The sequence below is a fragment of the Silurus aristotelis genome (genome assembly GCF_946808225.1).
Source record: "Silurus aristotelis genome assembly, chromosome: 14".
In the NCBI taxonomy this organism is placed as follows: Eukaryota; Metazoa; Chordata; class Actinopteri; order Siluriformes; family Siluridae; genus Silurus; species Silurus aristotelis.
The window spans coordinates 9,238,029-9,254,578 of NC_139587.1; the positions used below are offsets into that span (position 1 = coordinate 9,238,029).

A 16,550-nucleotide genomic window follows, 5' to 3' on the forward strand; every position below is an offset into this window, starting at 1 on the left:
TGCTGTGACAGCAGTTATGCTTTGACAGCATAACTGTTCTCTATGTCAGATCCAACAGCAGGCTACTTCCAAGTGGCAGTGAGCAAAATAAAAGCAAAACCTTTTGCTCCATGCACTTGCCCAGCCACTGTTCAAAGACAAAAAAAGAGTAATGTACGTCCAATAAACCTTTGATTTATTCTTAATTTCACGATACTTTTCTGTAAAATTCTAAAACAAAAGAGAGAAATCTTCTCTCATCATGCACAATAATATGAGAGGACAATTGTGAACTTTATTTCCATTGTGCAAGATACATTATTTTTGGGTCTAAATAAGAGTTGCATTCATATGTAATTTGGAGCAAAAATATTTGCAGCACATTCCATGTAGCCAGAGAATGCACAGACATTACAGCTGTTTGAACACTTCAGAGGTATTTAGACCCCAAGAGCACCACATTCCTGTAAAAATGAAATCTGTCTAATGGCCCTCCTAATACTATAAATTGCAGGGACTGAGGAAAATAAAGATAAATAGTTTTTGAAAACATTGTGTAATTGTATCAAGTTATATGGAAATATAATTATGCAACTAAACAGAAAGCACATAATTATTCATCAGAAGTCTGAAATCAGGTAATATGAATGTGATGGCTTCATAATTAGTTCTATAAAGTGATTATTTAATGTGATTTAATCGGTTTTGACCATGATATCATATTAATTTAGCATAATGAGATGAACTTTCTGCACATTAACCAAAGTATTTTCTGTCTGCATTGAGCATAAATATTTTAGTCCTAAACCCTACACTGTAAAATCAAATAGTATACTTCACTAGAAAAATTTGATTGTTTACTTAAATCTGACTAAAATATTGAGTTTACTAAAAATAGTTAATTATTGTTAAAATGTTAAAATAAATATTTGAGATTACTAATAAAAATTAAGTAATATTACTCAGAAGGTTTGAGACATTTCATTGGGCATGTGCAATGAAGCACAACTCCCCTCCCCCACACTTTGCTGAAGCTCATGGACTGAAGGCATCTACCGATTAAGGTAATTAATTAAGGAATATTTTTGTTTCCTTGTTTGTTAGTTATAATCATGATGTTAACTTGAATTATTATTACTTTGCAGAACATGTTAGGAACTTTTGAACTTGTCTTTACATAAAAATGTTTTGGACCGTTTGTAGCTTTGAACACCTTGTGTTGGAAACCAACATTTTGCACTTTAGATCTGTAAAATTGGATTGCCGGTTAATTTTTTTATGTGTTATAAAATCTAGCCATTTTCATCGTGATGTGGAGCGGGATAAGGGAAGGAAGAAAAAAATGGTTCACAAGATGTTGGAAGGAAGGAAGGAAGGAAGGAAGGGAAAAAAACAGGACATGGAAGGCAAAAGAATTCGAGAAGAAAAAAAAACAGGACATGGGAGACAAAAAATAACTGTCTTAAACCGAGGGCGCAAGTAAAGAATACGCCGTCAAACTGTAACCACCGCGCGAAAATACAAAAGTAACGTCTGAATGTCGCCAGCGCATGCACTGTGCGTGCATCTTTTAAAAGACAGCGTTGAAGTGTATCTTACTGAATAGTACAGATTAAAGCTGCGTGTTTGTTTTAAAGAAGCAGTTCACCAAACATTTTTCATAAGACTTGCATGATAATTTAATTTTAAATAGTTAATACCAATAGTATTGTTCTTTGTTAAAGTTGTGGATTAATTCATTTTATTGGTAATATTTAATGCTAAATGAGCATGTGATCATTGCAAGTTACTTTGCCTTTACATTGAATTTAACTTAAGTAATTTATTTATTTTTTTCTTTTTAGATTTCCTGTTGATTGCTTTCTGCCATGCAGTGGAATTGTAAGTTTTGCTTCTTTACATCTGAAAAACCCAGCCATTAGGGGGGCACAAGCCAGTGCACTCTTAGTGCCGGTCCCAAGCCCGGGTAAATGGGGAGGGTTGCGTTAGGAAGGGCATCCAGCGTAAAACATGTGCCAAATCAAATATGCGGATCACAAATGAGAATTTCATACCGGATCGGTCAAGGACCGGGTTAACAACGACCGCCACAGGTATCGTTAGCTGACAGGGTACCGGTGGAAATTGGGCTACTGTTAGCCGAAGGAGGAGAAGGAGAGGAGGAAGACGTCTACATAGGCGGCAGGAAAAGGAGCAGTGTAGGAGAGTAGAGGTTCGGGTTGGTACTTTAAATGTTGGTACTATGACGGGTAAAGGGAGAGAGGTAGCTGATATGATGGAGAGGAGAAAGGTAGATATGCTGTGTGTTCAGGAGACCAAGTGGAAAGGGAGCAAGGCCAGGAACATTGGAGGTGGGTTTAAACTGTTTTATCATGGTGTGGATGGTAAGAGAAATGGTGTAGGGGTGATTCTGAAGGAAGAGTACAGTAAGAGTGTAGTGGAGGTGAAGAGAGTTTCTGATAGGGTGATGATTGTGAAGGTGGAAGTTGAAGGGATGATGATAAATGTCATCAGTGCCTATGCTCCACAAGTTGGCTGTGAGATGGAGGAGAAGGAAAGATTCTGGAGTGAATTAGATGAAGTGGTAGATGGTGTACCTAGGAAAGAACGATTGGTGATTGGGGCAGACTTTAATGGGCATGTAGGTGAAGGGAACAGAGGTGATGAGGAGGTGATGGGTAGGTATGGTTTTAAGGAGAGGTATGTGGAAGGGCAGATGGTGGTAGATTTTGCTAAAAGGATGGAAATGGCAGTGGTGAACACATATTTTAAGAAGAAGGAGGATCATAGGGTGACCTATAAGAGTGGAGGAAGGTGCACACAGGTGGATTATGTTCTGTGTAGGAGATGCAACCTGAAGGAGATTGGAGACTGTAAGGTGTTGGCGGGGGACAGTGTAGCTAGACAGCATCGGATGGTGGTCTGTAGGATGGTTTTGGAGGCGAAGAAGAAGAGGAGGAAAGTAAGGATTGAAAGAAGAATAAGATGGTGGAAACTGAAGGAGGAAGAGTGTAGTGTGAGGTTCAGGGAAGAGGTCAGACAGGGGCTTGGTGGTGGTGAAGAGGTGCTGGATGATTGGGCAACTACTGCAGGAGTGATGAGGGAGGCAGCTAGAAAAGTACTTGGTGTGACATCTGGAAATAGAAAGCAAGACAAGGAGACGTGGTGGTAGAATGAGGAAGTGCAGGAGAGCATTAGGGGAAAGAGGTTGGCAAAACAGAAGTGGGCTCGACAGAGTGATGAGAAAAGTAGGCAGGAGTACAAGGAGATATGGCAGCAGGTAAAAAGGGATGTGGTGAAAGCCAAGGAAAAGGCATATGAGGAGCTGTATAAGAGGTTGGACACTAAGGAAGGAGAAAAGGATTTATACCGATTGGCCAGGCAGAGGGACCGAGCTGGGAAGGATGTACTGCAAGTTAGCGCAATAAAGGATGGAGAGGGAAATGTGTTGACTAGTGAGGAGAGTGTGTTGAGAAGATGGAGGGAGTATTTTGAGCAGCTGATGAATGAGGAAAATCAGAGAGAGAGAAGGTTGGAGGATGTGGAGTTGGTGAAGCAGGATTTAGATAGGATTAGTAAGGAGGAAGTGAGAGCAGCGATTAAGAGGATGAAGAGTGGAAAGTCGGTTGGACCAGATGACGTACCGGTAGAAGCGTGGAGATGTTTAGGAGAGATGGCAGTGGAGTTTTTAACCAGATTGTTTAACAGGATTCTGGAAGGGGAGAGGATGCCTGAGGAATGGAGAAGGAGTGTGCTGGTACCGATCTTTAAGCATAAGGGAGATGTGCAGACCTGCAGTAACTACAGGGGAATTAAGTTGATCAGTCACACCATGAAGTTATGGGAAAGAGTAGTGGAAGCCAGGCTGAGAGAAGAGGTGACCATCTGTGAGCAACAGTATGGTTTCATGCCGAGGAAGAGCACCACAGATGCATTATTTGCTTTGAGGATGTTGATGGAGAAGTATAGAGAAGGACAGAAGGAATTGCATTGTGTATTTGTGGATTTAGAGAAAGCGTACGACAGGGTGCCGAGAGAGGAGTTGTGGTATTGTATGAGGAAGTCTGGTGTGTCAGAGAAGTATGTGAGGGTGGTGCAGGACATGTATGAGGACAGTGTGATGGCAGTGAAGTGTGCAGTAGGTACAACAGACTGGTTCAGGGTAAAGGTTGGACTGCATCAAGGATCAGCCCTGAGCCCTTTCCTGTTTGCAGTGGTGATGGACAGGTTGACGGATGAGGTCAGACAGGAGTCTCCCTGGACTATGATGTTTGCAGATGATATTGTGATTTGTGGTGAGAGTAGAGAGCAGGTTAAGAAGAGCCTGGAGAGGTGGAGATATGCGCTGGAGAGAAGGGGAATGAAAGTCAGTAGGAGTAAGACAGAGTACATGTGTGTGAATGAGAGGGAGGGCAGTGGAGTGATGCAGTTGCAGGGAGAAGAGGTGAAGAAGGTGGAGGAGTTCAGGTACCTGGGGTCAACAGTGCAAAGTAATGGAGAGTGTGTTAGAGAAGTAAAGAAAAGAGTGCAGGCAGGGTGGAGTGGGTGGAGAAGAGTGACAGGAGTGATTTGTGATAGTAGGGTATCTGCAAGAATGAAAGGGAAAGTTTATAGGACTGTGGTGAGACCTGCGATGTTGTATGGATTAGAGACAGTGGCATTGAGTAAAAGACAGGAGGTGGAGCTGGAGGTAGCAGAGCTTAAGATGTTAAGGTTTTCGTTGGGAGTGACGAGGATGGACAAGATTAGAAATGAGTTTATTAGAGGGACAGCACATGTAGGATGTTTTGGTGACAAGGTGAGGGAGGCGAGATTGAGATGGTTTGGACATGTGCAGAGAAGGGACATGAATTATATTGGTAGAAAAATGCTGAAGATGGAGCCACCAGGTAGGAGGAAAAGAGGAAGGCCAAGGAGGAGGTTCATGGATGTGGTGAGGGAAGACATGCAGGTAGTTGGTGTGACAGAGGCAGATGTAGAGGACAGGGTGGTATGGAGACGGATGATCTGCTGTGGCGACCGCTAATGGGAGCAGCCGAAAGAAGAAGAAGAAGCTTCTTTACATCTGAAAAGAGGGCACAACTTCTTAAGCACTATCGCATAAACCATACTCGAATTGTTTCAATACCATGCCTCCACTCAGATTGCCCATGTACTTTTGAGATCTGAGATCCGAGTTCTATTAAGCATTGGACAAACACTCTACACGTTTGAAATTTTCAGGAAAAAAGGAGGAAACCAAGGAAGAATGCTTGATGCATTTCTGCATCAAGTTAATATAAAGGTAAACCTTTTATAGTTGTCTTTATTGTATAGTCTGTGTATGATCGTTAACCTCATTTCTCTGTTTTTCATAGTCATCTGATGTAACTTGTGTGCGCAATGCAGTACTTCATGGCCTTTCAATCCTTCTGGGAGATGATTCTGTGGAATTTTTCAGGACATGCTTTGTAAGTAATGTTGGTGTTTACTTCTTTATTATTTGTGCTAATGCTAAATTGTGTATTAGGGTCCATTAGAATATAGATCAGATAAAGAGTACACAGTAGTTATTTGTTTCTTGACCTAGCCAGCACCTCAGCGATCACTTTTAATGTCCAGAAATGTAGGGAAGACATTACTAAAATAGTCTTTTTGATCCTAGTCATTCAAATGTAATTTGATGAAGTGACAATAATACTAACAGTGGAGGCTAACACAGTAAAGGATAAACTGTTGAATAAAGTTTGTTTTTTTGCAAGCAAAGTATTCCTGTGACTTCAAGATTACATTTGAACAACTATGATCACATGGTCTGTTTTAGCAATGTCTTTACTATCTATCTGGATGTTAAAAGGGAAAATGATGATGTCCAAAACTGGGCAGGGAAGCTCAAGATATCATAATTTGTATCTTGTGTAAAACAATATGCCAGATTTTACATTTTACAACAAGATGTTTTACCTTTAAAACAAGATCACACTTTCTTATGCTTCGTTTTTACACAGGACACTGTTCCAAGGTATGGAGAAATTACCACTTGTTACTTTCTCTGTTTAGGATTCAGATGTGAATGTAGACCTGAGTGCAGTTGATGTTGGCCTGCTCACAGTTTTACCAGAAGACATGCCTGCCCAAACTCCACATGCCCTCAATGTCAAATCATTAAAGGCAATTATTCTCGAGGGAAAAATTGTGGTGGGTGATGTCCCAAACTTGCCACATGCTGTGTTTTTCTGCATGTTGCCTTTTTTGAAAAAAAGTACTGGTTTTGCAGTTATTTGATGTCAAGTGGCAGTTATTGATTAGTCAAGGTCCCCATGCTGTTTAGATAGAAGTATATATTTATACTATATATGTTTAGTATTTCTACTGCATTGTTATTAAAAATCTGTGTTGTTTATTAATTGTTTATAATAAAAAAAAAAACAGACTTTTAGATTTGTGTTGAGTGTGTTTTGTCTTTTCTGTTAGCAGTAAAAATAAAAAAACATTCACTTTACCTTAAAAAACTTTGGAAACTGATTGCACATAGTTTTTTATGTTGTCCGTATTAAAATGGAATATTAACTTAATATAGTAGGCTTACTTCATTTTTTCCTGTAATATTAATAAGTATTATATATTAAATATTAATAAACATTTAGAAGTACATTTTCTTAAATTTACTTATTATACTTACTTGATATTTATTAATAAATTTAATCAGAAATAATAAATTCAGCTTACCTGTAGCTAATTATTAACCTAACTTAGATTTTTACCTTAAACTTGCTTTGAAAAAATAAGGCAATCGGTTTTCAGTTTTTTTTTAAGTAAACTGAACTAATTCGAATTTACAGTGTATAATGAAAGTGGAAGTAGGCGCATGATCAAGTGCTGATTTGAGAATAGACGGTTCTGAGATATCCAAGCCTGCCTCTCATCTTTGCAATTCACTCTAAATAAAGTAGTGTTACACTGGTACTAAAACCCAGGAAGTGAGGAAGAGCCCTCAACATGCGGCCATCAGAGTCTTCAACATCAGGCTCTTATTCAGAATATTGCAAAGATGGAGAAGAAAGAAAGAGAAATTCACCATGTTCTTTACCTGGTAAAAAACTCCACATAGTATAGAAGTAAGCACAAGATTTGTTTGCTACAGTTACAAGAACATTAATTCTGACTGTATAATATGGGAACGTCCAGTGTTTCAGTTCCCATACTGGTGGTTTGGTTTAGTTCAGTCAATGGGTGTCTAAATTTGACAAACAATCCCGATGCCCGCATTGACGAATTGTTCAACCAGCAGCACTTGTTTTTTTTTGACACTGGATTTGACAAAAGGGATATTGGCAGATCACTTTGACCCCAATATCTTGTAAGAAATTTGCCTTTTACAAAAATCCATGTCCTTAGTGTATGCACCTGTTTTTGTTTAATTATTTTGTGTATTTAAATGCTTGCGTTTCTTTGTTCTAGCACAAAAAAACTTTAAATGTTTCATGTGTATGTTCCATGTTGTGATTCTCTGGTCCTTGATCTCATTCTGTTCCCTACTTTGTGTATTTTGGATTTACCAATATATATTTGGTAAATATTTATTATATATTTGGCTATATTGTTGTTTGTTAGTCGCCTGACCTCTGCCTGTTTACTGTCCATGTCCTTGAATCAGGTTGTTGGCTTTGACAGCCTGCTTCTCTTAATACAACACAATGTTATCATTCCTTTGCACCTGAATAAAAAGCTGAGCCTGTTGGAACTGAACTTGTCCATCTGCAACTGGATCCTGGTCTGGTCTGGATTGGGAACAACTCCAGCAACCACACTGAGCACTGCCCCCCTAAAGCTGTGTGCTCAGTTCACTGTTGTACACTCTGTTGACTGTACACAGTGAACTAATGCACAGCTCAATTTATATAATCAAATTTGATTATGACCTGAATATTTTGTTGAGATACCTTCACCTCTTTGGCCATATTTCCAGTTTTCAATTCAATTCAGTTTTTATGTTTTGTGTTTTTTAACAATAGACATTGTCCCAAAGCAGCTTTATAGAGCTATTGTAGTTTACTGTTTATATTAATTATAGTCCAAATACACCCCCATAGTTAGTACCTCAGTAACCTCTTGACCTAAAGGTTACCTCAGTAACCTCTTGACCTTTAGGCTGCAATTAGGAACACAGTCTTTAACTGCCGAGTTTTGATGAACCACACCCTTTTGTTTACTCAAGCTCTGGTATATGTTTCTATAAAGTTGTTACTGAATGTATATAACAAAACAGCTATTTTCAGTTTAATACTAAACATATAACTGAGGTGTGTTTGCAACCAACTATGATTTCATCAACTTAGAGGAGTACACGTCAACAGTGACCAGCTACATCGACAAGTGCATTGATGTCTCCAAAACCATCACTACACGCTCCGTGAGAATTGTTAAATGTCCTTAAGCATTGCTTAAGCATTAGTCACAATAATAATAATTGTGTGACCTAGAATATTTCTATCTTTGTCTCCTTCTGTCTCACACCTAAAACTGTAGCCTTCTGATATGTGTTAATCTGCACGTACCCCCCTGGGTGGTTTCTGTTTCTTGTGGCTTCTTCTAACGTATAACATCAACCTATATGTAGTTGTCATGTTCAACCTTCTCTTCTGTTCGTACGCACACTGACTTTCCCTCCCCCCTTCGTTGTGGTATATATTCATGTATGACACAAAGCTTTGGAACTTCTCTCTGAAAGGCTGACTCGTGTGTTTCATTGAGACTTCCCCGTGCACGTAGGAGAGCAGAGATCGAGAGGAAAGGCTGAATTCCAGTGAATCCTGTCTAGATGACAGAAGGTAATCCTGTCCAGGCGGCAGAGGATAGAAATAATTCCTTACACGCTTCAACCAGAAGCCATGGATGACCGCCAAGGTGCGCGCGCTGCTAAAAAAACAGACTCTGCTCTCAGAGCAGGGGACAAGACAGCCTTAAAGACAGCAAGGGCCTAACTGTCCTGTGCCATTAGAGAGGCAAAGCACGCACATGCCGGGAGACACCCGGCCCATTGTGGCAGGGCATCCAGGCGATCACTAACTACAAGATGACATCACATGCTTGTGACCATGATGCCTCCCTCCCAGATGCGCTGAACGACTTCTACGCCCGGTTCGAAGTGCAGAACAACATTTACATTTGCATTTACATTTGCGGCATTTAGCAGACGCCCTTATCCAGAGCGACGTAAAAAAGTGCTTTAAATCTCTAGTAATGAATAAATCTACACTGGTAGCAAGATTACAAACTTAATATAAATATAACTCGAATTCTACAAACTTGGAAAGTGCTAATTTAGGTATTTCAGAAAGAGGTAGGTCTTCAGTCGTCGCTTAAAGATAATGAGGGACTCTGCTGTACGGACATCTAGGGGAAGTTCATTCCACCACCTTGGTGCCAGAACAGAGAAGAGCCTTGAAGTGTACTTACCTCTCATTCTGAGAGAAGGTGGTACAATTTCGAGCAGTGCTGGAGTATCTCAGGCAGCGTGGTGCAGTGCGAGATGTGATGAGGTCACTGAGGTAAGATGGTGCTGGTCCATTTTTGGCCTTGTAGGCAAGCATCAGTGTTTTGAATCTGATACGTGCAGCTACTGGAAGCCAGTGTAGGGAGCGCAGCAGTGGGGTGGGGTGGGAAATGGTGTGGACAAATAGCGTTCAGGGGAAGACCTGCCAGCAGAGAGTTTCAGTAGTCAAGTCTTGAAATGACAAGAGACTGAACAAGCACCTGGGCAGCCTGTATGGACAGAAATGGTTGAATCCTTTGGATGTTATAGAGAAGAAATCAACAAGAACGAGCAACATTAGTAACATGTGGGAAGAAAGACAGTTCATTGTCCATAGTTACCCCAAGGTTACGAGCAGTGGCTGAAGGGGAGAGCAGAAAGTCATGAAGTGTTATTTGGAGATGTTGACCTGGAGATGAATCACCTGGGATGACCACCAGTTCTGTTTTGCTGGGTTTGAGTTTTAGTTGGTGAGCACTCATCCATGAAGATATGTCTGACAAGCATGCTGAGATCCGAGCAGAAGCTGTGGTATCTGATGGAGGGAAAGAAAAGATGAGTTGAGTGTCATCTGCATAGCAGTGATAAGAAAAGCCATGTGACGATATGACTTCACCAATGGCGTGGGTATAGAGGGAGAAAAGGAGGGGACCAAGTACAGAGCCTTGTGGGACACCAGTGGTGAGTCTGTGGATCCCCTCCATGTTACCTGGTATGAGCAACCTTCCAGGTAGGAAGTAAACCATTCCCATTCTGTTCTGCATTCACCTGCATTACTAGGTGGATGTTCTGCGTCATTAATAAACAAGCTTCAGTTAGTTTAGAATGCGGCATCAAGAGTTCTTACTAGGTCAAGAAAATATGATCACATAACCCCAATCCTATCATCCCTACATTGGCTTCCGGTTAAGTTTCGAATAGACTACAAACTACTGCTACTCACTTATAAAGCACTAAATGGTTTGGCTCCCATGTATCTCTCCAGTCTTTTAACACGCTACAATCTGTCACGCTCCCTGAGATTTTAAAACTCTGGGCTTCTAGTAGTTCCTAGAATAGCAAAGTCCACTAAAGGTGGTAAAGCATTTTCACATTTAGCTCCTAAACTCTGGAATAGTCTTCCTGACAGTGTTTGGGGCTCAGACACATTCTCCCAGTTTAAGTGCAGATTAAAAACATATCTTTTTTAGCAAAGCCTACACATAATATCATAACCTTGTGCTCCAGAACATCTGATCACATGCACATTATCAACTTGTGCTGTTAATATCATGAACAGCAGCTACGCTAATTCCTCTCCACTGCTTCTCTTTCTCTCCCCATCCCGAGGCTTCCTGAGGTTTGGCCAGCTCCAGTCACGTCCCACCTCATGAAGATTATGGACTTTAAAAAAGTAGATGCCAAACTCGCAAACATCCTGAACCATCTAGAGATGTACCAGTGCCAATTGAAACCCCACTACATGTGTGGAGTTTGACATTGGACCTCCTGGAGTGTTTAAAGGCTTTGGCATGGAGAAGCTGATGCTGGATCTGTGATGATCACAAATGTTGAGCACAGTAGCTCCTACTTTTATACCAAAGACTGTAGAAAGAAGATTTACTTATAATCTTATACTCCAGTACTCATGTTAGTTCTCACTCTCCAGTGTTCTGTATTGTTAAAAGATTTATGATCAAACTCTTGATGTCACCCAAATGAGGATGGGTTCCCCTTTTGAGTCTGGTTCCTCTCAAGGTTTTTTCCTCATAACATCTAAGGGAGTTTTTCCTTGCCACAGTCGCCATGGCTTTCTCATCAGGGATAAATGCACACCATTCACCTTGACTGTTGATTTTTGTAAAGCTGCTTTGAGACAATGTCTGTTGTGAAAAGCGCTATACAAATAAACTTGACTTGACTTGACTTGACTTTTGCAGGAAATAAAATATATTATTTTTCATTATGTTATCGTGCTTATTGGTACAGAAGTGCCTTACAGCCCCAGGTATATAATGCTGTTGATTTCAGACCATTAAGCGTGTGGTCATAATCTGGTTATTGTGCATTGAAGTCTACATCCCTAGAATTTGCTGGAATCAGCAAGCTATTTATAGCCACCATCTCTCAACAATAAACGCCAGGAGTTGAATGACAGAAGGAAATACTGGATATGGGTAATTCTGGTTAATTAAATTTAGGTTACTTTTTTATGTAATGAAATAAAATAGCTTAAACATCTCACTTTTTTAAAGCCAATTGTTTAACACCAATATTTTTTTAAAGAATTTGGATGAATTAGAGACTTTATTTATATCTTTATTAACAGTAAGGTTTTGATATAATGGGAGCCATTAGTGTCACCACTCAACCGCTAAGCCATGTAATCACCATTTTGAGACTGTTGAAATGTACAAAAAACAATCTGAGCATTAAGATGAGTTTGAAAAAAGACAAGTATGAAACTGTGAGGTTTGAGTTGTGACATAAATACAGTGCTAATTGCTGCAACAGTGACTGTGAAACAGTTGCAAAGAAAATTACATGACGTTAGTTAAGGGCGAGGGTCTGTTGGACAGTGTAGTCCATGGACATAATCCTGCCAGAGCCCTCCCTCTAATGCACAGTTTACAACGCAGGGTAGGGTGGCCTGGCCAGCCAGATTGATCCACCCCCATTTGTGTTGGTCCATGGGAACACTGCTCATTACTGAGCCAGTAGGAATTATCTCCTTGTAATTGACCAAATAATTTTTATTTTTTTCTCACCCTTGGAGCAACTCTTGGCTAAGCCCAATTTTAGACACCACATAGATTAAGTGTTTGGGGAAGAGTGATCTATATTCGACTCACCCTCCCCAACTTTGGAAGTTGCTCTATCTCCAAGCTCTTCTGAAGACTAAGTAAGCAAGTGTGTTAGTAGACATTACCTGCAAAACAGTAAAAGTATATAATGTATCAGTTTCCCCACTATGAAATATGTTGTCCATTACCTTTAGTTAAACTTAGAGGCTTGCTGTTTTTATAATTAACCCTGGTCCTTTTTAAACCAAATTTATTTTACCTTACTGCAAGAAAAAAAAAAAGAATAAACCTACAACAACTGTAGAAATACCATATTATATCATCATACGATGATTAGTTACAGCCGACTAATTTGCAAAAGTTCTGATATTTATTGTAAAATGACTTCTCTCTGTTTGTATTACTCTCTGCTATATAATATTACAAATCCAGCAGTGGTTTATGTAATTAAATAATTTAAATACTCACTGTATGTGCTTGGAATTACAATGCCATGCTTTATCCACCTGTGCCCCTTCTTGGAATTAGTTTCATTGTCAGATCAAAAATACATAATATTTAGTTAAACTGTATTTGTAATGTAAGTAAGGCACTCTATTATCATTTTATAATAAACAGTGACTCTGATCTGGTCTGACGGGTGAACTGGTGGCATTTAAACATAAACCTTTGAAAGTAATTTAGAATTCCAATTCCAAAAATGTTGGGACTCTATGTGTAAAATGTAAATTAAATTTTCTTTGGGCCAAAGTTAATTTAAAAAATGGCTGACGCAAAGTGAAATCTGTCCTGAATACAGACTAATACAAATTTTAATTCAAAAAATAAAAAATGCTGCATCCTTGGATTTAAGGGGAGAGGGACCTTGCAGACTTAGCAGCACTTAATTCAAAATCCTGCATTGCTGGCGGTATTGGGGTGCGTTAGTGTCTATGGAATGGGAAGCTTCCACATCTGTAAATCCATCAATGATGAAAGGTATATAGAGATTGTATAACATATGCTTCCATCCAGACATCTTTTTCATTGAATGCCTTGAATGTAGCAGCATGACAATCCTAAATCGCATACTGCATCTTTTACAACAAAATGGCGCCGTAGTAGAAGAGTCTGGTTGCTGAACTAGCTGCCGTGCAGTCCAGACAATTCACTAATTAAAAACACATCCTGAAGCAGTATATAAAAGGCCCAACACTGTTGAGCATCTAGAATTATCTAACAGACACAAATGGAACATTCCTTTCTCAAAATTGTATACAGACACTTTACACATGTGTAAAGGATGCTACATAGTAGTAAATACATTATGGACTTTTTTTGAGACATGTTTGTGTCCATCAAAATAAAAACTGCCTTATTAAGAAGAAAAAAGAGTACACTACAAATTATATATAAGATTGCACAAGAATTAGAATGAATTCACAGTAGATCCACTGCCAATTACAATCAACTTAAGAAACAGTAATAATCTATGTATTAGGAATGGGTGATGAAACCTGGACCTTGTGGCAGACAGGAAAGCAAGGTAGACCATTCAGAGGGCCATCAGGACTGCAAGAAAGAACACAGAGGCAAGGTTGTGTCAAACTTTTACAAATCTCACCTAATGGAATGGTTTGTGCTCTACAAAGGGGAGGGATTCAGCCATGTGGAACTATCTGCCTCACTACCTGATGAGCTAAATACCTTCTTTGCTAGGGTTGAGGAAAACAACACCTTTCTTGCAGTAAAACTTCTGGAGGAGTGCAACAGCTGCATAAACATCTCAGGCCGTAAAATTAAATCAGATAATGCAGAATGGTCAACCCACGCAAGGCACTAGGTCTGGAAATCTATGGCTATGGCAGTGTCAACAAATCCATGTGCAAGCCAGCTTTTCGCAGACTTATTACATTTTTATTTAAGACTGTCTGTAATTCCAAAGAGTTCAAGAAGTCCGCCATTGTCCTTGTCTCAAAGATGCCTGCACTCAATTGTCTGAATAACTACCTCCCTGTGGCAATGACATCTACAATCTGCTTTTATCGGCAAGTCAATTCTATTACTTTTTTCCAGTTACTATGGACTTTCTTTAATTTGCATACCATAAAAACAGATTGACGATGATAATATTCATCTCGAAATGCACAGTTTAACACCAGCATTACAGCCAAACTCATTGCAAATCTGAACATTCATCTGGGCAATTGGATTTTGGACTTTCTGACAAGCAGACACAAAGTGGTAAAAAAAAAAATCTATAACCGTATATCCTCCACACTTTCTCTGAGCACAGGATCTCCACACGGATGCATTGTTAGTCTCCCCATGCACTCCTTGTTCAGTCATGACTGCACCACCAAACCAAACTCCAATATCAGTTCAAGTTTGTTGACAACACTAGCATCCTGTGCTCATTATCAATGAAGATGTTTGAGGTCAGATGTTTATCAGATGGCTGCAATGACAGCCATTGCCTTAACATCAGCAAAAAGAAGAAGATAAATAATGGACTCCAGTAGGCTGCTGGAGAATGGACATGCTCCCTTAAAAATTGGTGGGGCTGCCATAGAATAAGCTTACCAATAATATGATCTGGTTCATTCACACTGAGACAGTGATGAATTCTTCAACTCAACTTCATGTGGAGGTTCAGGAAGTTTGGTCTCCCACCTCCTCCAACCCAAAAGTTTGACCAACTTACAAAAATGTTCCATAGAGAAAATCCTGTCTGAGTGCATGACTGTCTTGTTTGGCAGCTGCTTCCTCCTCATTATTGGCAACAAACTCCCAGTCTTAAAAGACATTCTCAATACATCATGTCTAAGGAGGGCTTACAATATCTTGACAGACCACAGTCTACCAGTATACAGATTGTTTACCAGGCTGCCATCAGAGATACAGTACCACGGCATTCAATCTCAAAACAGGATGGTGAATAATAGTTTCTACCTGCGGGCTTTCAGAATCCTGAATAAAACTGTAATCCTCTCATTGCTCCTTCTTCTCCTCTTTCACTCTTTCACAAATGGCTTCACTTTTTCCTACACACTGGTAACCTCACTGACAGCTCAAGGACAAACATGGACAATCTCTTCACATTTTACTGTCACCTTTGGGCATGTTGCAATATTTTTACTTACTGCCACTTACTGTCACAAGGACTAAGTCCTGTCTTTGTGCAATATATTGACATATTAATCATATACTTTATTTTACACACTTCACATAATATTACATCTTTCTTTTTACTTTCTATATTTGTAAATGTTACTTGTTCTACTTTCTCTGGGTGTCTATATAAGTTTACTTAGGTGCTACAACTGCACATAGCTACTATTTATCTTATTACTTTTTGCTTTCTTGTTTTAATACTGTGACTGCACATATTACAGTGTTTATAGTTTCTATGATCTGCACTTTACCTGCTGTACATACAAATTAGGCATAATAGACAAAATAAGACTTACTAAGACAAACTTTGTATTTGTATTGTAACAATTAACTACGTTATTATGATTTCTCACTGAATGTATTTGTCTAGATGTGTAGCCCATTGTAAATTAATGAAGGATAGTATTTTATTTAGATTATTTCAGAAGATTTATTTGAAAAGCCATTTAAACTAGTAACCTAGTAGTAGCCGTGGGTTAGTGATTGTAAAACATCTAAATCTCTGAGTATGCACTTCAAAAATAAAATTTACGGTTTGATGCATAACATAACTAATAGATAACAGATAAATTCCCACATCATCATCTTCTTCCAGCTGCATTACTTTTTGCCACAGAAGATTATCCATCTCTATATCACTCTATCCTCTACATCTGCCTCTTTCAAACTAACAACCTGCATGTCTTTCCTCACCATATCCATAAAACTCCTCCTTGGTCTTCCTCTTTTCCTCCTACCTGACGACTTAATCCTCAGCAGTCTTCAACAAATATACCCCATGTCTTTTCTCTGCACATGACCAAACCATCTTAATCATGCTTCTCTCACCTGGTCTCCAAAATGTCCTACCTGCACAGTCCCTCTAATAAACTCATTTCTAATCCTGTCCATCCCTGTCACTTCCAATGAAAACTGCATTAACTTCAGAACATATTACCTGATCATCTGATTTGCAAAAAAAATCTGAGTAAGAGACTTTTTAAAGCAATATTTCATTGCTACTTTTAATGTCATGTCCCTGCCAGAGTCAGCAAGAAACTGCATTTTCCACCCTTTTCCGAAGCTTAAACATGAAAGAGCTCACTGAACTGGTGCACCAAGATGAAAAAATTTTCCTTGAC

At 39.3% G+C, this 16,550-nt stretch overlaps 1 long non-coding RNA gene across 2 annotated transcripts; it reads left to right on the top strand.

Moving 5' to 3' along the window:
* The first annotated feature begins 1,027 nt into the window (after window positions 1-1,027).
* Window positions 1,028-6,309, top strand: LOC310736726. Of its 2 annotated transcripts, none has more exons than XR_014536629.1 (5): window positions 1,028-1,043; window positions 1,824-1,860; window positions 5,143-5,263; window positions 5,337-5,438; window positions 6,026-6,309. It is a non-coding gene; the product is annotated as an uncharacterized lncRNA (long non-coding RNA). The 2 variants fall into 2 exon arrangements; XR_014536630.1 differs by having other exon boundaries at window positions 5,203-5,263.
* The last annotated feature ends 10,241 nt before the right edge of the window (window positions 6,310-16,550 follow it).